Source organism: Lucilia sericata, unplaced genomic scaffold, assembly GCF_015586225.1.
Source record: "Lucilia sericata isolate MDLA Ls3-8-SP2 unplaced genomic scaffold, ASM1558622v1 Contig000312F_arrow, whole genome shotgun sequence".
In the NCBI taxonomy this organism is placed as follows: domain Eukaryota; kingdom Metazoa; phylum Arthropoda; class Insecta; order Diptera; family Calliphoridae; genus Lucilia; species Lucilia sericata.
In genome coordinates this window covers 318,825-333,894 of record NW_023994336.1, presented here as the reverse complement: position 1 = coordinate 333,894, position 15,070 = coordinate 318,825, and the positions used below count along the sequence as shown (strand labels likewise).

The window sequence follows — 15,070 nt, the reverse complement described above, 5'->3', positions numbered from 1 at the left end:
CAATCCAAAGTGTCAACCCTCTGACTCCACAACCCTCAACTAAATCTAAATGTGCCTCAAACTGACAAAAGTTATTTTTACCCAACAATTGTATAGAACAGCGTCTCAGCTAAGTTGAGCACATGTCTCACGTGTTGGAAAATGTGCACAACTTTTTAAGTCCAGTACAACGATCCCATTGCTCACATGTTTAGAACGGACGCGACACTGATTATACCAAATACTGTTGCTGCTACTTACATATGTATACAGAACAGAACTAAACAGAACTGGAAGAACGTATGTATGTAGGTACAAATAGACGAATAGGTAAGACTATTTATTTGTTTTGCCAGAATTTTTCCGAAGGGGTTTCTATAGAAAATTGTTTTAGAAATGTTGCTGAGTTCCAAGAAAATTGTTTAACCGATATTCCAACAAACATACCATATACATAAGCTGTATTACGTAGTACATAGTGCATTCTGGAAATGTTTTAACAAATTTATACATTTGTTTTAGGGTTTTAAGACAACAAACAAATGTTACATCAATTGTTGGCCATAATTAGTTTGTTTTAAAAACATACTTAATGGTAAAGTTTAATAAGTATTAATTGTCCAAAAATATTAAAACTTTCAAAATTTAGAAATGATTATGTTTCCATAATATTTTTATAATTGCTTAAATGTTAAATTGCTTCGTAATCATTCTTTCCACAGAAGTTTCATAAGTCACCAATGGTACTAAAACGTGCCCCTTGTTGTTATAGATTTAAAATCTTAAAATATCCTTATAAACAACAACAACAACATAAAAATAATTGTTTGATCTGTTTACTTTTGGATTTTTATGCAAAGTACACAAGGTTTTGCTTGTTACCCATCGTAACTGCTCCTGGAATTGTTTCTTTTTTAGTCTAGTTAAATAAGCAGAAAGAGGGAAATTGTATAAGAAGAAGACAAGGTGAAAATAAAATTTCCTTAGTTATTTTTCTGGTTATTCTATATAAAGTGTTAAAAGTTACCTAAGCGTTTTTACCTTTTCCTCAAACATGAAAATATCCTTTAGATTTTAAAACTAAATATGAATCTGTGTTATGTGACGTATGATTAATATTAATTAGGTATTTATTTAAAGTTACGTGCAGACCAGGCATGGAAAATTTAAATTTTAAAATTGTACTAACTAATAAAAAAATAGTACTTTCTTAAGTATGTATTATGTATTCTTAAGTATGTAACTAATTATCCCCTAGTCTACAAAATAAACTGTAGACTATAGACTAGACTATAAAAATATACTATAGACTAGACTATACTATAAAATATACTATAGACTAGACTATAGACTAGACTATAGACTAGACTATAGACTAGACTATAGACTAGACTATAGACTAGACTATAGACTAGACTAGACTAGACTATAGACTAGACTATAGACTAGACTATAGACTAGACTATAGACTAGACTATAGACTAGACTATAGACTAGACTATAGACTAGACTATAGACTAGACTATAGACTAGACTATAGACTAGACTATAGACTAGACTATAGACTAGACTATAGACTAGACTATAGACTAGACTATAGACTAGACTATAGACTAGACTATAGACTAGACTATAGACTAGACTATAGACTAGACTATAGACTACACTATAGACTAGACTATAGACTAGGCTATAGACTAGACTATAGACTAGACTATAGACTAGACTATAGACTAGACTATAGACTAGACTATAGATTAGACTATAGACTAGACTATAGATTAGACTATAGACTAGACTAGACTATAGACTAGACTATAGACTAGACTATAGACTAGACTATAGACTAGACTATAGACTAGACTATAGACTAGACTATAGACTAGACTATAGACTAGACTATAGACTAGACTATAGACTAGACTATAGACTAGACTATAGACTAGACTATAGACTAGACTATAGACTAGACTATAGACTAGACTATAGACTAGACTATAGACTAGACTATAGACTAGACTATAGACTAGACTATAGACTAGACTATAGACTAGACTATAGACTAGACTATAGACTAGACTATAGACTAGACTATAGACTAGACTATAGACTAGACTATAGACTAGACTATAGACTATAGACTAGACTATAGACTAGACTATAGACTACACTATAGACTAGACTATAGACTAGGCTATAGACTAGACTATAGACTAGACTATAGACTAGACTATAGACTAGACTATAGACTAGACTATAGATTAGACTATAGACTAGACTATAGATTAGACTATAGACTAGACTAGACTATAGACTAGACTATAGACTAGACTATAGACTAGACTATAGACTAGACTATAGACTAGACTATAGACTAGACTATAGACTAGACTATAGACTAGACTATAGACTAGACTATAGACTAGACTATAGACTAGACTATAGACTATAGACTAGACTATAGACTAGACTATAGACTAGACTATAGACTAGACTATAGACTAGACTATAGACTAGACTATAGACTAGACTATAGACTAGACTATAGACTAGACTATAGACTAGACTATAGACTAGACTATAGACTAGACTATAGACTAGACTATAGACTAGACTATAGACTAGACTATAGACTAGACTATAGACTAGACTATAGACTAGACTATAGACTAGACTATAGACTAGACTATAGACTAGACTATAGACTAGACTATAGACTAGACTATAGACTAGACTATAGACTAGACTATAGACTAGACTATAGACTAGACTATAGACTAGACTATAGACTAGACTATAGACTAGACTATAGACTAGACTATAGACTAGACTATAGACTAGACTATAGACTAGACTATAGACTAGACTATAGACTAGACTATAGACTAGACTATAGACTAGACTATAGACTAGACTATAGACTAGACTATAGACTAGACTATAGACTAGACTATAGACTAGACTATAGACTAGACTATAGACTAGACTATAGACTAGACTATAGACTAGACTATAGACTAGACTATAGACTAGACTATAGACTAGACTATAGACTAGACTATAGACTAGACTATAGACTAGACTATAGACTAGACTATAGACTAGACTATAGACTAGACTATAGACTAGACTATAGACTAGACTATAGACTAGACTATAGACTAGACTATAGACTAGACTATAGACTAGACTATAGACTAGACTATAGACTAGACTATAGACTAGACTATAGACTAGACTATAGACTAGACTATAGACTAGACTATAGACTAGACTATAGACTAGACTATAGACTAGACTATAGACTAGACTATAGACTAGACTATAGACTAGACTATAGACTAGACTATAGACTAGACTATAGACTAGACTATAGACTAGACTATAGACTAGACTATAGACTAGACTATAGACTAGACTATAGACTAGACTAGACTAGACTAGACTAGACTATAGACTAGACTATAGACTAGACTATAGACTAGACTAGACTAGACTAGACTATAGACTAGACTATAGACTAGACTATAGACTAGACTATAGACTAGACTATAGACTAGACTATAGACTAGACTATAGACTAGACTATAGACTAGACTATAGACTAGACTATAGACTAGACTATAGACTAGACTATACCCTAGACTATAGACTAGACTATAGACTAGACTATAGACTAGACTATAGACTAGACTATAGACTAGACTATAGACTAGACTATAGACTAGACTATAGACTAGACTATAGACTAGACTATAGACTAGACTATAGACTAGACTATAGACTAGACTATAGACTAGACTATAGACTAGACTATAGACTAGACTATAGACTAGACTATAGACTAGACTATAGACTAGACTATAGACTAGACTATAGACTAGACTATAGACTAGACTATAGACTAGACTATAGACTAGACTATAGACTAGACTATAGACTAGACTATAGACTAGACTATAGACTAGACTATAGACTAGACTATAGACTAGACTATAGACTAGACTATAGACTAGACTATAGACTAGACTATAGGCTAGTCTGTTAAGCAATTACATTAATTTCGATTTTATCTAAAACTCTATTTGAATAAGTATCTGTATTACCAAATTAACATATCTTTATTCTAACCCGGCACACTTATAGAAAAAGTTGGCTAAAATCCAAATTCTTTCCAATAGATAAATAACAACATATTGACTAAAATATTTTTAAGAATGAAATTATGAAACAGCCATAAATAAAAGTGAATGTCTAAAATATACATATTCAAATGATGCGGCAAATTTAGTGACAAATTCACACACGGCTATCTAAAACAAACCGTTAAACACCATCATCAACAACAAGTTAATATTCATACAAACCAAAGCAAACAAATTTTTAAAAAAATATTTTGGTAGATCTTTTAAAAACCTTAAACTAGCTACAAATGTTTAGCTACTTTATAATTTGAAACTACTAGCTTTCAGCTAAACGTAGATTTTTTGGGGGGAAATAAAATAACGCAGCACTTTACTCTCGCACAAGATCATTGAACTTTTGATGTGAAAACTGGAGCAAGACCCAAATTTTTATTATTTTATTTTTTTTTTTCAAAAAATTGTTATTGTTGTGAATAACTCAAAGAGTGAATGTTTGTACGTATGTGAGTGTAATATTTTGGACATTTATTGTTCAGTTAGTATTTAACAAATTGTGAACTGACTGTTAAACTTGGTGTTTTTTCCTACCAGCGATAATTGTTACTCGCTTGAAAAAAAAAAGTAATAAATAAGCATAATAAAACGTTTATTTCAAATCAAACCACCAGCTTACTCTTCTTTTTGAAAGCAGAACACAGAAAAACATTACACTCCCTCCCCGTCTTATCAACACCCAGACTTTCTCTTACACAATCGTGTTAGAAATTTCTAAAAGTTTAAAGAAGTTGTTCTCAAACAGTCATGGAAAGTAAGAAATTTTGTAATATGTAGTACTAAAACAAAATAGGGAACTTTTTTGGGAGTAAAAGTACTGAATTAGGTGTTAGCTTTTCGCAACTACATTTATATGTAGTTTTAGAATAGAAATAGTAATAGTATAGACTATATTCTAGATTAGCGACTTTAAACTAGACTATAGACAAATCTATGGACTATACTATAGATGGGATTATATACTAAATTAGAATAAAGATTAAACTACAGACAAGACTATAAACTAGACTTTGGATTGGGCTATAGACTAGACTATAGATTAATCTATAGATTGAACTATATATTAGACTCTAGGTTTGACTATAGTCTAGACCATAGATTGGCATATAGACTAGACTATATACTGGACTATGGACAATATATTAGAGTTTAGACTAGACTATTGATTGGACTATAGACTAGAATATAGACTGGACTATGGACCAGACTATAGACCGGACTAGACTGTAGACAAGAGTATAGATTGATAGAATAGACCATATATTGCACTATGGGCTACACATTAGACTGTAGACTAGACTATAGCATGGACTATAGACTAGACTATAGATTGGACTATATACTAGACTATATCTTGAACTATAGATTAGACTATACCATACTATAAATAGGACTGTAGACTAAACTATAGATTGAACTGTAAACTAGATTATAGATTATCTATAGACTAGGCAATAGATTAGACTAGAGACTGGACTATATTTTGTACTATAGATATGACTATAGATATGACTATAGATATGACTATAGACTGAACTATAGATTAGACTATAGATTGGACTATAGATGGGACTATAAAACGGATTGTAGACTAGACTATATTGTACTATAGCTTGTCCTATAGACTAGACTATAGAGTTGACAATAGACTAGACTATAGATTAATCTATAGATTAGACTATAGACTAGTCTATAGATTAGTCTATAGACTAGTCTATGGACTAGACTATGGACTAGACTATAGACTAGACTATAGAGTAGACTATAGACTAATCTGTAGACTAGACTATAGAGTAGACTATAAACTAGTCTATAGACTAGACTATAGAGTAGACTATAGACTAGTCTATAGACTATACCATAGCTTGGACTATAGACTAGGCTATAGAGGAGACTATATACTAGTCTATAGACTATACTATAGAGTAGACTATAGATTAGTCTATAGACTAGACTATAGAGTAGACTATAGACTAGTCTATAGACTAGAGTATAGAGTAGACTATAGACTAGTCTATAGACTAGTCTATAGACTAGACTATAGAGTAGACTATAGACTAGTCTATAGACTAGACTATAGAGTAGACTATAGACTAGTCTATAGACTAGACTTTAGAGTAGACTATAGACTAGTCTATAGACTAGACTATAGAGTAGACTATAGACTAGTCTATAGACTAGACTATAGAGTAGACTATAGACTAGTCTATAGACTAGACTATAGATTACTCTATACTCTAGTCTATAGACTAGTCTATAGACTAGAGTATAGAGTAGACTATAGACTAGTCTATAGACTAGACTATAGAGTAGACTATAGACTAGTCTATAGACTAGACTATAGAGTAGACTATAGACTAGTCTATAGACTAGACTTTAGAGTAGACTATAGACTAGTCTATAGACTAGACTATAGAGTAGACTATAGACTAGTCTATAGACTAGACTAGACTATAGAGTAGACTATAGACTAGTCTATAGACTAAACTATAGACTAGTCTATAGACTAGACTATAGACTAGACTATAGACTAGACTATAGACTAGACTATAGACTAGACTATAGACTAGACTATAGACTAGACTATAGACTAGACTATAGACTAGACTATAGACTAGACTATAGACTAGACTATAGACTAGACTATAGACTAGACTATAGAGTAGACTATAGACTAGTCTATAGACTAGACTAGAGAGGAGACTATGGACTAGACTATAGAGTAGACTATAGACTAATCTATAGCTAGACTATAGAGTAGACTATAGACTAGACTATATAGTAGACTATAGACTAGTCTATAGACTAGACTATATAGCAGACTATAGACTAGTCTATAGACTAGATTATATAGTAGACTATAGACTAGTCTATAGACTTGACTATAGAGTAGACTAAAGACTAGTCTATAGACTAGACTGTAGAGTATACTATAGACTAGATTATAGACTAGAATATAGACTAGACTATTGAATAGACTATAGACTAGACTTAACTATAGACTAGACTATAGACTAGACTAAAGACTAGAATAAAGACTAGACTACAGACTGGAGTATAGATTAGATTTTAGACTAGACTATAGATTAGACTTTAGACTGGACTAAACTATAGACCATACTGTAGACTAGACTAACGACTAGAACAAAGACTAGACTATAGACTAGAGTATAGATTAGATTTTAGACTAGATTATAGATTATACTTTAGACTGGACTATCGATAAAAGTTTATAAAGTAGAGTACTATAGTACCCTATGGCCAGACCAGTTTTCAACTTCTTTTAAATAAAATTTGGAAAATGTTGGAACATTAATGATAACATGTTGTTAGCTAAAGAACTTCAACAACAAATCAATAACAATTTTAAAGATATTATTAGTTCTTTTATCTGTTTATTTTACCAATAAAGTGAGTAAAGAGAAAAAAGTTTTATTTTTAATTGTGTACTTGTCTTTTATTATAGATTTTTTTTTTCAATTCGAAAACTTTCAGAAGATGTTTTTTGTTTGTTTTCTTTCTTTAATATATAAATTAAAGTTTCTATATGTGTCTTTAAAAGTGGCAAAGTTATTTATCTTTTTTTTTTTCTTCTTTTGGTTTGTTTTTCTGTTGCTTAAAATTTTCTTCTTTAAAAACTGCAGTCACGTAATTTAAAGCGTGAAAGTTATTATATTGAACCAGAATTTCAGTTAAAATAGTCGTTTTCGGTTGTTTGGCTGTTTTGTCAGTCAGTTTTGCTGGCCTAAGCTTTTTGTTTTCTTTGGTTATTTTATTGGCCAACTAAAAGAGTTATACATTGTATATGATGATGTTAATGATTGTGTATTCATCGTCATTTTACCATACGAAAAAAATATATAACTTAACTTATTCAAGTTCATTCACATTTGCACTCGATTTTATTTCGTTATTTTTTTTTTTTCTTTCATATTCATTTTTAACATGTTGGCTTTTTCAATTAAATTAATTTCGAAAATTATATGTAGTACATACTTATTGTTTGAAATATATGTTCATATGTATGCATATTTGCTTATATGTATATAACGTTTTGTTTTATAATTTTGAATAAATAATAGACAAAGCTAACACATGCATATACAAATGCTAATATAATATTTTGAAATTATTATTAAATTTTAAAATTTCTAAATTGGAAATTTGAATGAAAGAACCTAGAAAGAATTTTGAATAAATGTGTGAATAAAATCCATATGTTTTATTTAAATGAACAAGTATTGCAGTGCAAAATGTTGTATAACTAGTCACGTGAGTAGTTTCTTATGGATAAAGGGTCTAGTCTAGTCTATAGTGTAGTCTATAGTGTAGTCTATAGTGTAGTCTATAGTCTAGTTTATAGTCTAGTATATAGTCTAATCTATAGTCTAGTCTAGTCTATAGTGTAGTCTATAGTGTAGTCTATAGTGTAGTCTATAGTGTAGTCTATAGTGTAGTCTATAGTCTAGTCTATAGTGTAGTCTATAGTCTAGTCTATAGTGTAGTCTATAGTCTAGTCTATAGTCTAGCCTATAGTCTAGTCTATAGTCTAGCCTATAGTCTAGTCTATAGTCTAGGCTGTAGTCTAGTCTATAGTCTAGTCTATAGTCTAGTGTATAGTCTAGTCTATAGTCTAGTTTAGAGTCAAGTTTATAGTCTAGTCTATAGTCCAGTTTATAGTCTAGTCTATAGTCTAGTCTATAGTCTAGTCTATAGTCTAGTCTATAGTCTAGTCTATAGTCTAGTCTATAGTCTAGTCTATAGTCTAGTCTATAGTCTAGTCTATAGTCTAGTCTATAGTCTAGTCTAGTCTAGTCTATAGTCTAGTCTATAGTCTAGTCTATAGTCTAGTCTATAGTCTAGTCTATAGTCTAGTCTATAGTCTAGTCTATAGTCTAGTCTATAGTCTAGTCTATAGTCTAGTCTATAGTCTAGTCTATAGTCTAGTCTATAGTCTAGTCTATAGTCTAGTCTATAGTCTAGTCTATAGTCTAGTCTATAGTCTAGTCTATAGTCTAGTCTATAGTCTAGTCTATAGTCTAGTCTATAGTCTAGTCTATAGTCTAGTCTATAGTCTAGTCTATAGTCTAGTCTATAGTCTAGTCTATAGTCTAGTCTATAGTCTAGTCTATAGTCTAGTCTATAGTCTAGTCTATAGTCTAGTCTATAGTCTAGTCTATAGTCTAGTCTATAGTCTAGTCTATAGTCTAGTCTATAGTGTAGTCCATAGTGTAGTCTATAGTCTAGTCTATAGTCTAGTCTATAGTCTAGTCTATAGTCTAGTCTATAGTCTAGTCTATAGTCTAGTCTATAGTCTAGTCTATAGTCTAGTCTATAGTGTAGTCTATAGTCTAGTCTATAGTCTAGTCTATAGTCTAGTCTATAGTCTGGTCTATAGTCTAGTCTATAGTCTAGTCTATAGTCTAGTCTATAGTCTAGTCTATAGTCTAGTCTATAGTCTAGTCTATAGTCTAGTCTATAGTCTAGTCTATAGTCTAGTCTATAGTCTAGTCTATAGTGTAGTCTATAGTGTAGTCTATAGTGTAGTCTATAGTCTAGTCTATAGTCTAGTCTATAGTCTAGTCTATAGTCTAGTCTATAGTCTAGTCTATAGTGTAGTCTATAGTGTAGTCTATAGTCTAGTCTATAGTCTAGTCTATAGTGTAGTCTATAGTGTAGTCTATAGTCTAGTCTATAGTGTAGTCTATAGTGTAGTCTATAGTGTAGTCTATAGTGTAGTCTATAGTCTAGTCTATAGTGTAGTCTATAGTGTAGTCTATAGTGTAGTCTACAGTGTAGTCTATAGTGTAGTCTATAGTCTAGTCTATAGTCTAGTCTATAGTCTAGTCTATAGTCTAGTCTATAGTCTAGTCTATAGTCTAGTCTATAGTCTAGTCTATAGTCTAGTCTATAGTCTAGTCTATAGTCTAGTCTATAGTCTAGTCTATAGTCTAGTCTATAGTCTAGTCTATAGTCTAGTCTATAGTCTAGTCTATAGTCTAGTCTATAGTCTAGTCTATAGTCTAGTCTATAGTCTAGTCTATAGTCTAGTCTATAGTCTAGTCTATAGTCTAGTCTATAGTCTAGTCTATAGTCTAGTCTATAGTCTAGTCTATAGTTTAGTCTATAATCTAGTCTATAGTCTAGTCTATAGTCTATAGTCTAGTCTATAGTCTAGTCTATAGTCTAGTCTATAGTCTAGTCTATAGTCTAGTCTATAGTCTAGTCTATAGTCTAGTCTATAGTCTAGTCTATAGTCTAGTCTATAGTCTAGTCTATAGTCTAGTCTATAGTCTAGTCTATAGTCTAGTCTATAGTCTAGTCTATAGTCTAGTCTATAGTCTAGTCTATAGTCTAGTCTAGTCTAGTCTATAGTCTAGTCTATAGTCTAGTCTATAGTCTAGTCTATAGTCTAGTCTATAGTCTAGTCTATAGTCTAGTCTATAGTCTAGTCTATAGTCTAGTCTATAGTCTAGTCTATAGTCTAGTCTATAGTCTAGTCTATAGTCTAGTCTATAGTCTAGTCTATAGTCTAGTCTATAGTCTAGTCTATAGTCTAGTCTATAGTCTAGTCTATAGTCTAGTCTATAGTCTAGTCTATAGTCTAGTCTATAGTCTATGGTCTATAGTCTATAGTCTATAGTATATGGTCTATAGTCTATAGTCTAGTCTATAGTCTAGTCTATAGTCTACAGTCTGTAGTCTAGTCTATAGTCTAGTCTATAGTCTAGTCTATAGTCTAGTCTATAGTCTAGTATATAGTCTAGTCTATAGTTTAGTCTATAGTCTAGTCTATAGTCTAGTCTATAGTCTAGTCTATAGTCTAGTATATAGTCTAGTCTATAGTTTAGTCTATAGTCTAGTCTATAGTCTAGTCTATAGTCTAGTCTATAGTCTAGTCTATAGTCTAGTCTATAGTCTAGTATATAGTCTAGTCTATAGTCTAGTCTATAGTCTAGTCTATAGTCTAGTCTATAGTCTAGTCTATAGTCTAGTCTATAGTCTATTCTATAGTCTAGTCTATAGTCTAGTCTATAGTCTAGTCTATAGTCTAGTCTAAAGTCTAGTCTATAGTCTAGTCTATAGCCTAGTCTATAGTCTAGTTTAGAAGTTTAGATCGTAGCTTTTTTTATAGTAAGAGTTTATATGATCTTTATTAAGTTCCAATCAAGACCGATCGTAATTGTAAATATTGTGTGTCATGTGAATGAACTTGCTACAAGTCGGTTCACTTAATTAAATAAATCGCTCGTTAATTATCTAATTATTAATCTATTTTTCAAACTTTTCCCTTATATAATCCAAATTAACAACTATTATTATTCCTATCGAATGTAGGGGCTTTTTTGCAACAAAAAAAGTGCATTAAATTATTGCAAAAAAAAAACGTGACTTTATTTACGTACACAATGTGAACTTAAAGATGATGCAATAGATTTATTTTCTCGTCAACACCTCCTTCCGCAGTTTAACCCCCTCTCCAGACCCTTGTTAACGAGAATTAACCGGAAATTTTTGTTCCAGCTAACACTATTTTCAATGTGACTTAATTATTAAGTCGTATTGTTAATAGATGTGTATGTAAATACTATAGTCACTGACTGGACTGACTGACTGCAATAAGTATTTTTTAAAACATTCTCCTATAATAATGTTTATTGTTGTAATTTATTATTATTACACAACCTTGTTTTAAATGATAAGCAAAAAAAATAGAAATAGAATTAATATTAGAAAAAAAAATGTCGTCGGCAATTTCCTATTTGCTAATACCCTACCTGAATATAAATGTGGTAAATGGATTTTAATATAGGAACCGATTAAAGGAAAGCAGGAAGGAAATAGATTTCGGTATGTTATTAACTTTTTGATGTACAAAATAACTGAATATATAATTTAAACCAATGAGCGGCCCTTAGAGAACCCAGATTTCTGAAAAAAAATAATTTAAAATCAGCTTTCTTAAAAGCTAATTAACTTCGGTATTTATGCCAATACAGAGAGAAAAAGAAATATACACGCCTGGTACCAAGTTGATACCAAACTGTTTATAATTTTTCAATACCATTCGTTGTCAAAGTATATACATACGTACGAAAACACTATGTAATATTGACAACATTTCAACAATTCGTTGTCGAAATCTTTATTTTATACACATCCGTTGTCTAAATGTTAACAAACGTGGTAAGCTCACTATTGACAATCCGTTGCCTATAGTGAGTTTACCACGTTTGTTAACATTTAGACAACGGATGTGTATAAAATTTAGATTTCGACAACGAATTGTTGCAATGTTGACAAAGTTGCGTTGTCAACAACGCAACGTCAAAGGTGCCGACCACTGTTCTCTGACTCTTCCTAGGACACTACGATCTGAACCTTATTTTCTTTTTTTATTAATATTTCGTTATATAAATAATGCCATTTGAAGTTAAGTAACCGATACCCACTCTAACCCCTCGTAAACCTATAGATCCTAGACCTTTAAGAAAATCCCCTTTTAAAATACATTGTATGGACTATAAACGGTACACAGAAAGAAAAATCGCTTAAAGAGTGTAACTTTATTTTTTTAAGCACAAGTGAAGCTCAATTTAAGCCCATTTGGGGATTAATTTAATCTTTTACATTCTCAAATCAATCTTAGTTTTATCTCAAATCAAGTATGCATTTGAGTTGAAATCAAATTGCATTTTCTTAACAGAATTGTGGTTAAATCAAGTATTTGCACTCGATTCAATCAATATGGATTATTTTTAGTACGAATTTGTTTGAGTGTAGATAATTTTTAAACTAAAAAATTGATAAGGCAAACTAACTAATTGTCTGTCACAAAGAATTTATTGCATTTACAAAAACAATCAACAATATATAGCAACTAAAGTGACATTCAACCTATGAGAACTAAACTTGAAGTGCAGCGTATATTTTATATAAATAAATGTTTTTATAAATCATTTTATTTGTATTCTTTGTTGTATTTAGTTATTAACTAATGTTATTTAGTTAAAAAAAAATATATCAAATGTTGTGTCACGTTAAAATTTGTTCGTTATTCAAAACTCACGTGTGCGGCTCACATGTAATTGATAGAAAAGAAATATTGTACAATAATATCGCGTAACTATTGTTTCTTTTCAACAGCAATAATAATCTATTAACGAGGATCGAAAAAGTATTGTATAGGTTGGAAATTTTGTAGAAATTTTTAAACAAACAATTATAAAAAATTTTGATATGAAATTAACCCTTGTTAGATTGTTTATATAGATTTTTAGAGGGAAAAAACTGAAAAATGTACTTTACTAATATCCGTCTTAAAGAATTTAGAACCTTAGTATGGCTCCCATCATGGTCCAATCGCAGATCTTATTGTTCTAGTTTAGCTTTAGTTGGAGGTTCTTTGTAGTCTTAGTATATCATCAATTGCAGCTCTTTATGAAGTCTTAGCTTTTCTAAACTTTTTTCCGGTTAAACATTATATCGATCTTTTCGTATTCTAAATTTAGTTTACATATGTCTTACGACATAAAATGGTTCAATCGCTGGTTCTTTATATAGTCCGCCCTAGTTATATTTTACTGTTAGTCTTAATGTGAAACTAGTTTCCTCTCAGTAAGCACTTTCAAGGTCTTAATGTAACTTTCAACGTATGTCTTTATTTAGTTCCAAATTTGCCTGAATTGCTAGTTAGTTATGGTCTTTATAAAGATTAGTATATAGTTATAATTTAATGTTTGCTTCTGTCATAAGACTTTATAAAGTTAAGTTTTAGCTTGCATTAAGATGGAACCCATTTCACCAGTTAGGTCGACAAGCTGGCAGACCACGTAACACATGGCGACGTTCCACGGAATCCGAAATGAACAACCTATGCTTAACCTGGAATGAATTAAGAGCTATTGCAAATAATCGGGTCCGTTTTCGGTGGGCTGTTATTGGTGCCCTATGCTCCAATGGAACTCATATATATATTTAGCTTTAATCTCAGATTTTTATATAGTTCAACTTTTGCTTTCAGTCATTGGTATTTATAGAGTTCAGTTGTAGCTTCAATCTTAGATCTTTATATAGTTCTTAGATCTCAATAAAGTTCTGTGTTAGTTTTAATCTTAAATCTTTATATACAAGTTCAATTTTTGCTTCAGTCATGTGTATTTATTAAGTTCAGTTTTAGCTTTAATCTCAGATCTTTATATAGTTCAATTTTTGATTCAGTCATAGGTTCTTATAAAGCTCAGTTTTAGCTTCAATCTTAGATTATTGAACAATACTTTTGCTTCAGTCTTCAGTCTTTATAAAGTTCAGTTTTAGCTTCAATCTCAGATCTTTATATAATTAGACTTTTGTTTCAGTCAGTTCAGTTTTAGCTTCAATCTTAGATCATTATAACGTTCAACTTTGGTTTCAGTCACATGTCATTATAAAGTTCAGTTTTAGCTTCAATCTCAGATCTTGTTCGACTTTTTCTTCAGTTATAGGTGTTTATAAAGTTCAGTTTTAGCTTCAATCTTTGAACTATATATAGTTCAATTTTTGATTTAGTCATAGGTTCTTATAAAGCTCAGTTTTAGCTTCAATCTTATACCTTTATATTGTTCAACTTTTGCTTTAATCATAGGTCTTTATATAGCTCATCTTCAGATTTAATATATAGTCCTAGTTTTAGCTTCAAACGCAAGTTAGATCTTTATATAGTCCCAGTTTTTGCTTCAATCTTAGATCTTTATATAGTTCCGATTTAGCTTCAATATATAGTCCTAGTTTTAGTTTTAATCGTAAGTCAGATCTTTACATAGTCCCAGTTTTAGCTTCAATCTTAGATCTTTATATAGTTCTGGTTTAGTTTAAATATATAGTCCCAGTTTTAGCTTCAATCGGAGGACTTT

The 15,070-nt window shown here is 30.9% G+C and overlaps 1 protein-coding gene across 1 annotated transcript in view; it reads right to left on the bottom strand.

The window, feature by feature from the left end:
- Positions 1-15,070, bottom strand: part of LOC119603564 (homeobox protein 5) — a 51,595-nt gene that overhangs the window by 16,758 nt on the left and 19,767 nt on the right. The gene's annotated exons all lie outside the window — the stretch shown is intronic.